Source organism: Anoplophora glabripennis, unplaced genomic scaffold (genome assembly GCF_000390285.2).
Source record: "Anoplophora glabripennis isolate ALB-LARVAE unplaced genomic scaffold, Agla_2.0 scaffold940, whole genome shotgun sequence".
Taxonomy (NCBI): Eukaryota; Metazoa; Arthropoda; class Insecta; order Coleoptera; family Cerambycidae; genus Anoplophora; species Anoplophora glabripennis.
The window spans coordinates 88,365-105,148 of NW_019417066.1; positions in this window are offsets into that span (position 1 = coordinate 88,365).

Below are 16,784 nucleotides of genomic sequence, written 5' to 3' on the forward strand. Positions count from 1 at the left end.
GCTTAATCAAAATAACAAAAAAACGATATTTTCAAAATAAAATAAATCATAATAAAAATAATAACACAAAATTATGGAACTGTTTAAACAAATTATCTAAACAGCAGAAAAATCGTGACATAGCTGAGATGAGGTTGACAGACGGAAGTATAAGTAAAGATAAAACAGAAATAGCTAATCAATTTGTTCAATATTTTACGGATATAGGAGCGAACCTGGCGGAAAACATAGTAAATAATACCAAAGAGAATGCCAAACCTATGAATAAAAATAACAGTACCATCAACTCATTTTTCTTAACTAACACAGAACAGAGGTATTAGAAATTATTAATACTTTGAAAAATAAAAAGGCCCCTGGAATTGATACAATTAAAGTTGAAACCCTTAAATTAATTGCTAATCTAGTAGCTACTCCTTTAGCACATCTAATAAATACTGCATTTGAGAAAGGTACGTGCCCAAGTTCTTTTAAAGTAGCTATTATTCAGCCTATCTATAAAAAAGGAGACGAGTTGAACACAGTGGCGGCTCGTCGGGTGACGCAAGTGACGCACTGCTTCACCTAAAATTTCCGTTTGGTTGTGCAATTTAAAATTATTTTTAATTTTATATAAATTTTATAATTTAGGTATAATTCTATATTGAAAATGTATTGTGTTTGTTTGTCTTATACGCAGAAATAAACAGAATAATTCCGCGATGAACGCCTTCTAAAAAATAATTGCCTTTGTTGAGCGCGAACATCAACCTCGTACATACCATACAACTAGAGGGCGGACAATGTGTGTCTTTAATCCGAAGATTATGTCAAATTCGGGTAAAGATGCGTACATGTTCAAAAATGTATTGTGTGTAAACTATGCAAAATATAATTATTATGTATAACAAATATATCGTATTATCCTCGTGAAGATTTATATCCTTTATTTAAAATCCGCAAATCATGTGAACTGGTAAAACAACGAGAAAATAATTAAGTTAATTTAGTTCTAAAGAAATTAAATGACACTCGCGCCCATCTCTAGTCAATCCGTCGACATCGGTTGCGTTTATCGAATTCCTATTGGTCAGAATTCAAACTACAGTTATGAATGGAGCGTGGATTGAGCTATTCTATCATGTGCGTCGCTTGAGGCTATTCGTTACATTAACTTCTAATTTCTAATTAAAAAAACGACACTATTTTTAACTGAACTTTTTTTAATAAATATGTAATATACAATTCCTGATTTTCTAAAAATTTTATAACGCCTAAAAATGTATGTACCGTGGAATTTTCGTGAACTATCACGTAAAATTTCCGATGCATACCCGACACGCCACTGCGTCATGGATAATGTATCTATGTTTATGAATGACATATCTATGTTCAAAGTTAAAGACACTAATTGTCGGCTTTTTGCATACAACGTATAGTATACGCAAGTGACTCATATTGAAATTGGTATGTATCTGCTTCTCTCCGTAGCTCTCCGTAGGGCGGTTGTCATGGCAACGAGGCAGCCAACGCATGTGTAAACTACGGCGTGTGAGAACGAGTGACGCAAAAGTTCAAGCAGCATTCTCATCAGTCATCGGCATCGCACAATCGCCCATCGCCTGTCTATCGTGTTTAAACATATACGACACTTTGCCCAATGCACGGTTATAACGGTTCTTTATTAATATTTGTTTTGTACCAGTAATTTGTAGAAATGTTTCCTATGCACGATCATGTATGTATTTTATTGGAAACGCCATTTTCCAGATGGAAAATTGAGGACAAAAAAGATTTTTTAAATTGCGGAAGACCTGTGCCTTCTCTCGATGTGGAAAAAAGGGGAAGGTTAAAAGACAAAGTGTATGTTCAGAAGTTTCGGAATTAATGGTATTCGGAGTATAAGTGGTTGTGCGGTTGTTTTTCGATTACTGATATTCTTTTTAATGTGTTACAAAAACGCTCACTAAATATTAATTATTGTATGCCACAAATTAAAAATACCCAGAAACTTTTAAATGAAAAAAGAAACGAGAGGAATTTTAAAGAAATATTTGAATTAGGAAGCATAAAAGTGCCAGTACGAGTTAATTGTCGTGATGGACGAAAAACTTTGACAGTCCCAAAAATTTTTTTTAATATGACGAATTCGCCGCACGTGTCGAACTAATATTTCTACTTTTTTATAAAATTTAAATCCTTTTCGCCAACGTCAGTTTTTCGGTAATATAGCAAATGCAACTAAAATTTCCAGATTCATTTAAAGCCGTTTGATCTTGAAAATTTTCGCCTGCTTAATCAATCAATAAATATGCTTCATTTATTTTCAATGTCACGAGCCGCCACTGGTTGAACATGGCTAATTATCGACCAATATCGCTAGTGTCTAATATAGCAAAGATCTTTGAGAAAATATTGAAGAAAAGAATCGTTAACTATCTAAACAAAAATACACTCTTGTCTGATAAGCAGTATGGGTTTAGAGATGGCAGATCGACGGAAGATGCAATAAGTTATGTAACATCTAATATTGNACATTATACTTCAGTTATTATCTAAAGAGTGGTAGGAAGTGAAAATGGTAGGTATTTTAATGTTATAGTATAAAAGTGGAGGGAGGGCGGATTAGAACTCTCCGTCTTCTTATTGGCTGGGTTAAAAAGGAAGCGGGAGTCAAGTGGTGGGAGAAAAGTAGTGGGAGGGGCGGATTAGAACTCTCCGTCTTCTTATTGGTTGGGTTAAAAAGAGGCGGGGCCAAGTGGTGGGGGGAAAGTAGTGGGAGGGGCGGATTAGAACTCTCCGTCTTCTGATTGGCTGGGCCAAAAAAAGTGGTGGTGGGGGGGTAAAATGAGGTGGGGGGGTGGATTAGAACTCTCCAACATCCTCTACTATCACAATCACAGGAATTTCCTAACCTCAAAAAACAGGTCAAAAATGGTTAAAATTCACGAGAAAGTGCCAAGAAAAAAAAAATATTTTTTTCTATATTCAAATGTTCATTTATATGGTTAACATCCCGTCAAATGTGAATCTGCGGACAGAATTGATGGTTCTTTTTCTTACCTAAAAAAACGGGTTAATTAAGGTCAGACATCACGAATTTTCAAAAGATTTACAGATTCGCGCCAAATTTGATTTACGGAGGTTTTCGGGGTCACTGATCACGGATCCGAGGTCAATTATGCAAAATTCAAGACGGCGGATCCAAGATGGCCAACAAAATTTTCAAAAAATAACGCGATTCGATGTTTTACAGAAGACCCCCTTGCCCCCCAGGGGGGGACCAGGGGCGTCGGCCATACTTTTCAGTGTCAGAATCGAAATCCCCGACACCAAAAACCCCCGAGTGGAAATTTAGAAGGCAATTACTCAGCTATTCGAAGTTTTACAGAAGGCCCCCCTTGCCCCCTGGGGTGCCCCAGGGCCGTCGGGTATATTTTTCAGGGTCAGATTCGGAATCTCCGACCACGAAAACCCGTGTATACAAATTTCTACAACTTTTAGTCAATTTTTATCATTTTTAGAAAATTCGGAAAAATTGATGCACTCCAAGATGAAGTTTATGCACCCGCAATGCAGTTTCGATCCATTCCCAAAGTGTAATAGATAAACTTTTTTCCTGATATTTTTCGGAAGACAATGCCGAAAACTCGATTGGTTCATCAGGAAAATTTTTCTGATTTATTGTCTAACTTGCCTGGTCTAGCAGTAGCACGTAGTAGTCCGTAAGGTGTCGTGGCACGGCACCAGACCTTAGTAGACTAGAACCTCGCACAGAGCATTGCCAATCTCTACCTAATCTATGATGGCCGCTTACTAACGATGACAAGGATTTTATAGGAGAATATCCATCCATCTAGTATTTTAAAACCCAAGTTTGACTGGTTGTCTATCTATGTATATTATATTTATACAAACAAGAGTAGTACCTTTGTAACACGTACACTTCTACTTTAAAATATTCTCATCAAATTCTCTAGAAAAATATCCCTCAGTAAATATTTTGTATAAAACATAATACCATTGAAAATATTGCGATATGTGGATGTTAATTTGTCATTAATATTGTCACGGGACGCAAAGAAATCCAACATTGCGCCTCGTGATTTACTGCCAGGGGCCTTTTGGAACAGCAGGCTGCGGCGCACTCGACGTTCAGTCCTCAGTCCGACCGCTGTTCATTAAATAATCGCCGTGTCGTAGGTTTTCCAGCTTTTCTCGGAAAACTACGCATTTCCCAGAAATTTTCATTCTTATAAAATATGTAGAGGAGAGCGTGACCTGTGTGCCCATATGTCAATTGTGGGGATCGGGAATAAAATAACGAAGTTATGACAGTTTGAAGTTGTATCTCGCGAACAGCGTCAAACGCCTGCCGTGGATATAAAAAGGCGACGTTGGATGACTGGGGGATTCGAGTTCTAGCAGTCGCCTATGACAGAGAGACAAAAAAAATTTCGTCCTAAACGAATTTTGTTCTATTTCATAAAATTACTTGGCGTATTAGACGCGCTCTTCTCCCATATAGTTTTTATCATATCTCTAGCGTAATTGCTAATTCGGGTGCTTATGGATTGAGACCAAGTATCGTGTATGAGTTTTGGAAATATAGTTAGTAAAATATACCTGTGTTTGAATTAGAAATTCGAGTCAGTGCTAAATCTAAAATAAAAAATACAGTACTTCTTGGTATAAGACCTGAGAAGAAACAATAAAGAATTCGAAAACATTACTAATAAAAGAACTAAATTAAGTGAGAGTGCCACGACGATTACCTGCAGGAAGACGGAGTCCGGGTGAGAGCTACCTCCGGTAAGTGTCTGTTTCGTTACCTGTTATACGCTTGGAGAATTTTGTGCCGCTTGACATTAGTGTAATAGTATTAACAATTAGACGAATTAAGGACCTTGCTCGCGAGTGAATAGACATAAAAACTTACCTCTCTTTTGCAGATACATTAGAGCTTAATAAGTTGAATTGCGGATCTTCTGTCCTTATATGTTAGTGACCCGGAGTTAGTGCATGAAGTTTACTTACAGCTTTTCTTCCTTGAGCCAGGACCGTCTTCATAGTTAGACCTGTTTCCTCAGTTGTTGTATTTTTTTGTCTTTAGCATACTTACCTGTAGACCTTGGAGGGTACCCTGCCGAGACTGGACCTAACTCATTGTAACCTTGTGTACTTACCTTATTTTTCCTAAAATTGACTTCAAGAAAGAAATGGAACCTGACGCCGCCACTACCGCGCACGCGCGGGATGACACGATTCCGAGTGTCACCTATTCAACAGAGACCGTTCCAGTAGTAGATCCTAATGTCAGTGATGATATTCCATTCTTGGGTTTCCCACCGGACGAGAGAGACGGTGGGTATTCGGCGAGGGTATGGCCGGGGAAAAACCCCGGACCCGGTCGAAGTCATGACGCCCAACTAGGGGGCTCGACGCACGACCCCGCGATTAGAGCTCACGCTCTGCCGCCAGAGCCAGACGGCCTGGGGGGAGAAATAGGAGAGCTAGGGGAGCAGTTAGCGAATCAAGTTAGTTCAATTCCGATTCTGGGTTACGGAATGGGAACTAGAAACGATCAAACCCAGTGGCGCCCATTACACCCGACGCAATTGTCACAAATCAAACCTACACCAAAGGAAGGTTATGGTAGAGAAGTTCAAGATTTAGAAGATAGAATAGTGGGCACGCTTGAAAATGTGCTCAGGGAATTCACGACGGCTATAAGAAATTCTGGTAGACGAATGGGCACGATACCTTCATATTGTGGTAAGGATTGGGAAAGTCCCAGGAATTTCTTCAATAGGATTGAAGAATACCTAGTAAAGAATCGAGTGGAGAAGGAAGATTGGATGAATTTTACAGCAGATCAGTATCGATGTGAAGCGCATGAATGGTTTACAGACTACAGGGAACTAGGCTGGACATATGAGGAATTGAAACAAAGAACATTGGATAGGTTCAATAACACCAGTTTGGTGACCCGATTACAAGTGGAACTGTTTAGCAAACAGCAAGAAAAGGAAACCAGCCCGTTATTCATTGCACGAAAGGCGGCAATGTTCAGAAGACTAGATCTGAATTTTGCTGAGCCAGAAATGGTGCAACAAATTAGGATGCTGTTAAAGCCAGAAATTAAAATACACATTGTTAGCGCCAATATTACTACAATTGGGGCCTTGTCAAGGATAACATCAGAAATTGAAGAAACCTTAGGGGTTTTAGAACCAGGGAAACCACGAACAGGTCGACCGGAAGAAAGGCGACCTCTTCGTTATAATGAACCGCCCTACCCATGTAGGATGTGCGGGGCGAACCATATGCATAGGGATTGTCCGCGACGACCCCAGGAAAACTATGTAAGAGCTCTACCGGCACCACCGCCGGCTAGGGAAAATCGACCAGAGCAGGGAAACGCTTAGTGGATCGGGGTCCGATGGGATCCAGCACCCCGGTCCAATCTATGTTGGGGTCCATTCAACATTATGAAGATACAATTAGTTTACCAAGGATTTACGCTAGGTATGGGAGTAAATCGGTGACGATATTGGTAGATACCGGAGCGACGGACTCATTTATACGACAACAATGTTATGATGGTCCACAGATGGAATCAAGACAGAAAGTATATCTGGCGGATGGGCGTGAGGTTTTAGCCGCTGGACCCGTACCCGTACAAGTGCGAATTCTGGATCAGAATATGGAAATAGTGGTATATGTAGTAGAACAATTAAATGAAGAACTCGTGTTGGGAATGGATTGGCTTCGTAATGAGGAGGTAGTCTTCGATATACCTAGACGAGCGTTATATTTTGGACGGGCGACCCGACGAGCGGTATATTGGGGAACAACTGAGGTGCCAGTTAGAAGTCCCGAAAAAATCCAACTGACCTTGGAGCAAGTTCCCGTAGATTGTCAACAACTGTTCGAAGAGATAATTAACGATTTTGGAGATGTCTTCCAACAAGAATTAAGACAACCACAAACGCGACTAGTTACGCATAAGATCCGGTTGAAATCGACTACTCCTATTCGTTGCAAGAGATATTATAATATACCAATATTCCCCGAGAAAACGGGATATCATCAAACAAGAAGTACAGCGGATGCTTACGGCAGGCGTTATCCAGCGAAGCCATTCTGCCTATAGCTCCCCAGTGGTTTTAGTAAAAAAACCTGATGGTAGGACACGATTCTGTGTCGACTACCGATTACTCAATGAGCAAACGGAAGATGAGGTAACCCAACTCCCGGTCATTAGGGATATCTTACGAGAGATAGGAACGGCTCAAGTATTTAGTTCTTTAGATTTGCGAAATGGTTATTGGCAAGTCGGCATGGAACCAGAGAGTGTGGACAAGACGGCGTTTTGTACCCCGGATGGGGCGTCATATGAGTTTCTGGTCATGCCTTTTGGGTTAAAATGCGCACCGTCGACCTTCCAAAAAATGATGGCTGAAGTGTTGGAGGGATACATTGACCGTTTCGTTCAAGTCTATCTAGATGACGTTATAATATATTCCGATACACTAGCTGAGCATGAGGTACACGTACAATGCGTATTGGAGCGATTGAGGATACACGGGTTAAGATGCGCCCTGGAAAAATGTCGTTTTGGAGCCACTAATTTGGAGTATTTGGGACATAAGGTAACTACTACGCATAACACCGCACAAGAAAAACACGTTTGTAGGATTCAGGAATTTCCAGTACCTCGAACCCGAAAAGAATTACAAAGTTTCCTAGGTACGGCGAATTGGCTTAGGGATTACGTGCCTAGGTTCGCTATGATAGCCGCACCACTAACTGAACTTGTGGGAAAGGCTCAGTTTCAATGGACACCACAAGCAGACGAAGCTTTCACAGCCGTGAAGACAGCATTGGCAGCACCACTCACCTTAAGTCGGCCAGACCCAGATAGACAAATGATAGTGCAAACCGACGCTAGTGCACTGGGTATGGGTGCTGTTTTATATCAAGAGGACGAACAAGGCAATCGGCGTGTTATATCATGTGCTAGCGCAAAATTCACCGCCGCAGAGCGTAAATACCATATAAACGAACAAGAGGTGCTTGCGGTGGTGTGGGCGTGCAAAAGATATAGGGGACTACTGGAAGATCACCCTTTTCGATTAAGAACAGACAGTAATGCTTTATTGTGGCTGACTAAGTATAAAGATGATCGGGCGAAACTCACAAGATACGCTCTGCTGCTTCAAGAGTTCCAGTTCACGGTCGAACATTGTAAGGGTAAACACAATCAACTTCCCGATTTCCTTTCACGAAATCCAGTAGAAGAGTACGGACAAATCGACGAAGAAAGACTTGGATTACCAGAAGCTCCGATGGTGTCAACTGTGGAACATAGTCCTAACGTTTTTCGACGACCGGTACGATTACAACTTATCAATTTGCCAGGAACTACGTTGTATGATGATGTCGTAGCTGCTCAACGTCAAAGTATTGAGTACCAGGCGACCCGAGTCCGGTGGCATCGACTACAGACCGGTCAAGAAGAGGCACTTACTAATTGGCAGAAAACATTAAGAGACGACTATGTGGTCGATCAAGATTTAATTTGGTACAAAAAAAATGGTAGGAGGCAGTTAGTGGTACCGCTTGACCTATGGCGTAGGGTAATCCATGAGTACCACGACTCCGTCGCAGCAGGACATCCCGGAAGGGATCAAACGGTTACATCAGTTACAGAACTATATTATTGGCCCGCGGTTAACCGCCAAATCAAAACCCACGTCAAGCATTGTCCGGTGTGTGCAGCGTCAAAAAAAGGAGGAGCGAATCAGTTGCAGGCCCCACTTCGACCTCATGCACCGAAACGTCCATGGCAAGTGATTAGCATGGATATAATGGGCCCCTACCCGGAAACAAGACGAAACAACCGATTCCTGTTAGTCGTAACAGATACATGTTCCAAATGGACGGAGGTGAAAGCAGTACCTCAGGCACGGGTCAGAAATGTGTTGGAATTTCTAGAAGAAATTTTCGCGCGTTGAGGTTACCCCGACGAGATAATTACCGATAATGGACCTGCTTTTCGTTGCCAAGCCTGGGACCAATTTCATCAGCGACATAATATCAAAACCTACACCACTCCGGTGTATCACCAACGAGCGAATCCGGTGGAAAGACGTAATCAGGAGATTAAACGACTCTTCCGGATACATCTGCGAAATCGACCTCCTACCTTATGGGATCAGACCTTGAATCAAATTATGTTTTCCTTGCGGACTAGAGTGAATGCGGCAACTGGAATGTCACCTAGTCAAGCTTTGTTAGGGGCTAATCTGGTCCGAGCTGGAGAATGGGGCCATCCTGAACGGAAAAAAGAAGTGGATAATCAGATTCGAGCCCGCCAAGACCGAGAGGCCCGGATTCGACAACGCCAAGTTGTCTTCAATAGGCAATTATACCCATACCCTAGAAATGCACCAGTCCAGTTTAGGGTGAACGAGCAAGTTTTGGCCCGGAATTTCCCGGGAATCCATGAAGCATTTGGCGAAGCCTGGTCCGGTCCATTCCGAATCATAAAAGTATTGGGAGATGGTGTGTATGAAATTGATCGGAATGGTGTGCAATTAGCCATACATATAGACGACTTGCGACCATGGGTACAACCAGAACCGGATAGATTACCTGAACAAGATCCTGTCACGATGGCGGAGGTGTATGATCAAGAACGCGCTTACCAGGGTGTCCCCGTACCGATACCTGGACCAGCCAACTTACCTGAGAGCCAATCCCACGATGAAGATGACGCCCATAGTTCGGTCGCGTCCGAGATATCTAACCAAGTCGCAGTCGATGGAAAATAACGAAGTTATGACAGTTTGAAGTTGTATCTCGCGAACAGCGTCAAACGCCTGCCGTGGATATAAAAAGGCGACGTTGGATGACTGGGGGATTCGAGTTCTAGCAGTCGCCTATGACAGAGAGACAAAAAAAATTTCGTCCTAAACGAATTTTGTTCTATTTCATAAAATTACTTGGCGTATTAGACGCGCTCTTCTCCCATATAGTTTTTATCATATCTCTAGCGTAATTGCTAATTCGGGTGCTTATGGATTGAGACCAAGTATCGTGTATGAGTTTTGGAAATATAGTTAGTAAAATATACCTGTGTTTGAATTAGAAATTCGAGTCAATGCTAAATCTAAAATAAAAAATACAGTACTTCTTGGTATAAGACCTGAGAAGAAACAATAAAGAATTCGAAAACATTACTAATAAAAGAACTAAATTAAGTGAGAGTGCCACGACGATTACCTGCAGGAAGACGGAGTCCGGGTGAGAGCTACCTCCGGTAAGTGTCTGTTTCGTTACCTGTTATACGCTTGGAGAATTTTGTGCCGCTTGACATTAGTGTAATAGTATTAACAATTAGACGAATTAAGGACCTTGCTCGCGAGTGAATAGACATAAAAACTTACCTCTCTTTAGCAGATACATTAGAGCTTAATAAGTTGAATTGCGGACCTTCTGTCCTTATATGTTAGTGACCCGGAGTTAGTGCATGAAGTTTACTTACAGCTTTTCTTCCTTGAGCCAGGACCGTCTTCATAGTTAGACCTGTTTCCTCAGTTGGTGTATTTTTTTGTCTTTAGCATACTTACCTGTAGACCTTGGAGGGTACCCTGCCGAGACTGGACCTAACTCATTGTAACCTTGTGTACTTACCTTATTTTTCCTAAAATTGACTTCAAGAAAGAAATGGAACCTGACGCCGCCACTATCGCGCACGCGCGGAATGACACGATTCCGAGTGTCACCTATTCAACAGAGACCGTTCCAGTAGTAGATCCTAATGTCAGTGATGACATTCCATTCTTGGGTTTCCCACCGGACGAGAGAGACGGTGGGTATTCGGCGAGGGTATGGCCGGGGAAAAACCCCGGACCCGGTCGAAGTCATGACGCCCAACTAGGGGGCTCGACGCACGACCCCGCGATTAGAGCTCACGCTCTGCCGCCAGAGCCAGACGGCCTGGGGGGAGAAATAGGAGAGCTAGGGGAGCAGTTAGCGAATCAAGTTAGTTCAATTCCGATTCTGGGTTACGGAATGGGAACTAGAAACGATCAAACCCAGTGGCGCCCATTACACCCGACGCAATTGTCACAAATCAAACCTACACCAAAGGAAGGTTATAGTAGAGAAGTTCAAGATTTAGAAGATAGAATAGTGGGCACGCTTGAAAATGTGCTCAGGGAATTCACGACGGCTATAAGAAATTCTGGTAGACGAATGGGCACGATACCTTCATATTGTGGTAAGGATTGGGAAAGTCCCAGAAATTTCTTCAATAGGATTGAAGAATACCTAGTAAAGAATCGAGTGGAGAAGGAAGATTGGATGAATTTTACAGCAGATCAGTATCGATGTGAAGCGCATGAATGGTTTACAGATTACAGGGAACTAGGCTGGACATATGAGGAATTGAAACAAAGAACGTTGGATNGAGCTCACTCGTACGTGGGACGCTGACGGATTCAGGTCTCGAAAATAGCGTACGGTGACTCCGCCAGAAGGTGTGCGGTTTATCACTTCCTGGTGTATCTGTAGTTTGAAACAGTGTTTAATTTCAAACCTAGTAACAAGAAAGAAATTATTAATCGGTCTGGGACCGAGGGTATAAAAAGAATTCGAATTATTAAAAAAAGTAAAGTAGAAAAAGGAAATAATAGTTTACTATTATTTCGGGGGAGATAAAAGAAAACAAACAGGCAAAAAGAATTTGGGAGGAAAACAATCAGACCTCCTGGGGGAAAAGAACATACCCCGAACCTAGATTGGAAAAGAGGCCATAGGTCCAACCCCAAAGGAACAGTACCTAGGTACTAATCCCAAAGGAACTACACGACGTGTAAATCCAAAAATTATAAAAAGAATTCGAATTACAAAAAAGAATTCGAAAGGTCAAAAAAGAATTCGAAAGGTAGAAGTGCGGCAAAGGTAAACGTCCACGATGGAGGTAGTCTGCGACGAATACGGCGTCGGTGCTGCGTACCCAAGAGACAGAGTCGGTAGTCATGCTAGGGCTAGCCAGGGCAACCTTGATGAACCGCGGATAAGGTTTCGCGGGGGTCAAAGGTCACAGCGTGTCGTAGGTTTTCCAGCTTTTATCGGAAAACTACGCATTTCCCAGAAAATTTCACTCTTACAAAATATGTAGAGGAGAGCGTGACCTATGTGCCCATATGTCAATTGTAGGGATCGGGAATGAAATAACGAAGTTATGACCGTTTGAAGTTGCATCTCGCGAACAGCGTCAAACGCCTGCCGTGGGATATAAAAGGGGCGACGTTGGACGACTGGGGATTCGAGTTCTAGCAGTCGCATATGACAAACCGACAAATTTTCGTCCTATACGAATTTTGTTATTTTTTATGTTAACTACCTGGCGTATCAAGACGCGCTCTTCTCCCATATCGTTATTCACCATATCAGCAGCGCAACTGATAATTCGGGTGCTTAGGGACTTAGACCGATCAATGTGTATGAGGTTGGCAATATAGTTATTAACATATACCTGTGTTTGAATTAGAAATTCGAGTCAGTGCTAAATCTGAAATAAAAAACTCATTACTCCCTGGTATAAGACCTGAGGAGAAAACAACAAAGAATTCGAAAATTTACTAATAACAAACTAAATCTAAGTGAGAGTGCCACGACGATTACCTGCAGGGAGACAGAGTCCGGGTGAGAGCTACCTCCGGTAAGTGCCTATTCTCGTTACCTGATATTCTCTTGGTGATTTTGTGCCGCCTGTCATTAGGGTTATTAGTATAAACAATAAGACGATTTTAGAACATTGCTCGCGAGTGAATAGACGTTAGAACTTACCTCACATTTATTAGATACATTAGAGTCTAGTAGTTAGAACTTACCTCACAATTATTAGATACATTAGAGTTGAATAAGTTGAACTGTGAACCTTCTGTCTTCATACGCTAGTGACGCGGAACCAGTGCATGAATCTTACTTACAGCCTTTCCTCTTTGAGCCAAGACCGACTTCACAGCTAGGCCTGTTTCTCCTGGTTATTTGTATTTTGTCCTTAGCATACTTACCTGTAGACCTTGGAGGGAACCCTGCAGAGACTGGTCCTAAACCACTGTAGCATTGTGTACTTACCTTATTTTCCTAAATTGACTTCAAGAAAGAAATGGACACTGACGCCGCTACTACCGCGCACGCGCGTGGGGATACGATCCCTAGGGTCACCTATTCAACAGAAACCGTTCCGTTAGTAGATCCTAATATCAGTGATGATATTCCGTTCTTGGGTTTCCCACCGGACGAGAGAGACGGTGGGTATTCGGCGAGGGTATGGNAGTGACGCGGAACCAGTGCATGAATCTTACTTACAGCCTTTCCTCTTTGAGCCAAGACCGACTTCACAGCTAGGCCTGTTTCTCCTGGTTATTTGTATTTTGTCCTTAGCATACTTACCTGTAGACCTTGGAGGGAACCCTGCAGAGACTGGTCCTAAACCACTGTAGCATTGTGTACTTACCTTATTTTCCTAAATTGACTTCAAGAAAGAAATGGACACTGACGCCGCTACTACCGCGCACGCGCGTGGGGATACGATCCCTAGGGTCACCTATTCAACAGAAACCGTTCCGTTAGTAGATCCTAATATCAGTGATGATATTCCGTTCTTGGGTTTCCCACCGGACGAGAGAGACGGTGGGTATTCGGCAAGGGTATGGCCGGGGAAAAACCCCGGACCCGGTCGAAGTCATGACGCCCAACTAAGGGGCTCGACGCACGACCCCGCGATTAGAGCTCACGCTCTGCCGCCAGAGCCAGACTGCCTGGGGGGAGAAATAGGAGAGCTAGGGGAGCAATTAGTGAATCCAGATAGTTCAATTCCGATTCTGGGTTACGGAATGGGAACTAGAAACGATCAAACCCAGTGGCGCCCATTACACCCGACGCAATTTTCGCAAATCAAACCTACACCGAAGGAAGGTTATGGTAGAGAGGTTCAAGACTTAGAAGATAGAATAGTGGGCACACTTGAAAATGTGCTCAGGGAATTTACGACGGCTATAAGAAATTCTGGTAGACGAATGGGCACAATACCTTCATATTGTGGTAAGGATTGGGAAAGTCCTAGAAGTTTCTTCGATAGGATTGAAGAATACCTGATAAAGAATCGAGTGGAGAAGGAAGATTGGATGAATTTTACAGCAGATCAGTATCGATGTGAAGCACATGATTGGTTCGCAGATTACAGGGAACTAGGTTGGACCTATGAGGAATTGAAACAAAGAACGTTGGATAGGTTCAATAACACCAGTTTGGTGACCCGATTACAAGTGGAACTGTTTAGCAAAAAGCAGGAAAAGGAAACCAGCCCGTTATTCATTGTACGAAAGGCGGCAATGTTTAGAAGACTAGATCTGAATTTTGCTGAGCCAGAAATGGTGCAACAAATTAGGATGTTGTTGAAGCCAGAAATTAAAATACACATTGTTAGCGCAGATATTACTACAATTGGGGCCTTGTCAAGGATAACATCAGAAATTGAAGAAACCTTAGGGGTTTTAGAACCAGGGAAACAACGAACAGGTCGACCGGAAGAAAGGCGACCTCTTCGTTATAATGAACCGCCCTATCCATGTAGGATGTGCGGGGCGAACCATATGCATAGGGATTGTCCGCGACGACCCCAGGAAACCTATGTAAGAGCTCTACCGGCACCGCCGCCGGCTAGGGAAACTCGACCAGAGCAGGGAAACGCCTAGTGGATCGGAGTCCATTGGGATCCAGTACCCCGGTCCAATCTATGTTGGGGTCCATTCAACAGTATGCAGATACAACTAGTCTACCAAGGATTTACGCTAGGTATGGGAGTAAATCGGTCACGATATTGGTAGATACTGGAGCGACGAACTCATTTATACGACAACAATGTTATGACGGCCCCCGGACGGAACCAAGGCAGAAAGTGTATCTAGCAGATGGGCGTGAGGTTTTGGCCGCTGGACCGGTACCAGTTCACGTGCGACTTTTGGATCAAAAGATGGACATATTAGTATATGTAGTCGAGCAGCTAAATGAAGATCTCGTTTTGGGAATGGATTGGCTTCGAAACGAGGAAGTAGTGTTTGATATATCTAGACGGGCGTTATATTTTGGACAGGCGACCCGACGAACGGTGTATTGGGGGACGACCGAGGTACCAGTCAGAAGCCCGAGAAAATTCAACTGACCGTGGAGCAAGTTCCAGTAGAATGCCAACAAGTGTATGAAGAGTTAGTTAACGAGTTTGGAGATGTTTTTCAACAAGAATTGAGACAACCACAAACGCGATTAGTTACACATAAGATCCGGTTGAAGTCGACCACACCTATTTGCTGCAAGAGATACCAATATTCCCCGAGAAAACGGGATATCATCAAACAAGAAGTACAACGGATGCTTACGGCCGGCGTCATCCAGCGAAGCCACTCGGCTTATAACTCTCCGGTAGTCTTAGTTAAAAAACCTGACGGTAGGACACGGTTTTGTGTCGACTACCGATTGATCAATGAGCAAACCGAAGATGAGGTTACCCAACTCCCGGTAATTAGGGACATATTACGAGAAATAGGAACGGCTCAGGTATTTAGTTCATTAGACCTACGAAACGGTTATTGGCAAGTTGGAATGGAGCCAGAAAGTGTGGACAAGACGGCCTTTAGTACCCCGGATGGGGCCTCATACGAGTTTTTGGTCATGCCTTTTGGGTTAAAATGCGCACCGTCAACCTTTCAGAAACTTATGACTGAAGTGTTGGAAGGGTATATTGACCGTTTCGTACAAGTCTATTTGGATGACGTCATAATTTATTCCAATACACTAGCTGAGCATGAGGTACATGTACGACGTGTGTTGGAACGATTAAGAGTACATGGGTTACGGTGTGCCCTGGAAAAATGTCGTTTTGGAGCCACTAAGTTGGAGTATTTGGGCCACAAGGTAACTACGATGCATAACACAGCACAAGAAAAACACGTTAGTAAGATTCAGGAATTCCCAGTGCCTCGAACCCGAAAAGAATTGCAAAGTTTCCTAGGTACGGCGAATTGGCTTAGGGATTACGTGCCTAGGTTCGCTATGATAGCCGCACCACTAACCGAACTTGTGGGAAAGGCTCAGTTTCAATGGACCGTAGGCAGACGAGGCTTTCACAGCCGTGAAGACAGCGTTGGCAGCACCACTTACCCTAAGTCGACCAGACCCGGACAGACAAATGATTATTCAAACCGACGCTAGTGCACTTGGTATGGGTGCTGTCTTATACCAAAAGGACGAACAAGGAAACCGGCGTGTTATATCATGTGCCAGCGCAAAATTCACCGCCGCAGAGCGTAAGTACCATATAAACGAACAAGAGGTGCTTGCGGTGGTGTGGGCTTGCAAAAGATATAGGGGACTACTGGAAGATCACCCTTTTCGATTAAGAACAGACAGTAACGCTTTACTGTGGCTTACTAAGTATAAAGATGATAGGGCGAAACTCACAAGATACGCTCTGTTGCTTCAAGAGTTCCAGTTCACGGTCGAATATTGTAAGGGTAAGCATAATCAACTTCCCGATTTCCTTTCACGACATCCAGTAGAGGAATACGGACAAATTGATGAAGAGAGACTGGGATTGCCAGAGGCACCGATGATGGAAAATTCCGAACACAACCCGCACGTTTTCCGCCGATCAATTCGACTACAGCTTATTAATTTACCAGGAACTACGTTATATGATGATGTAGCTGCTCAACGGCAAAGTGTTG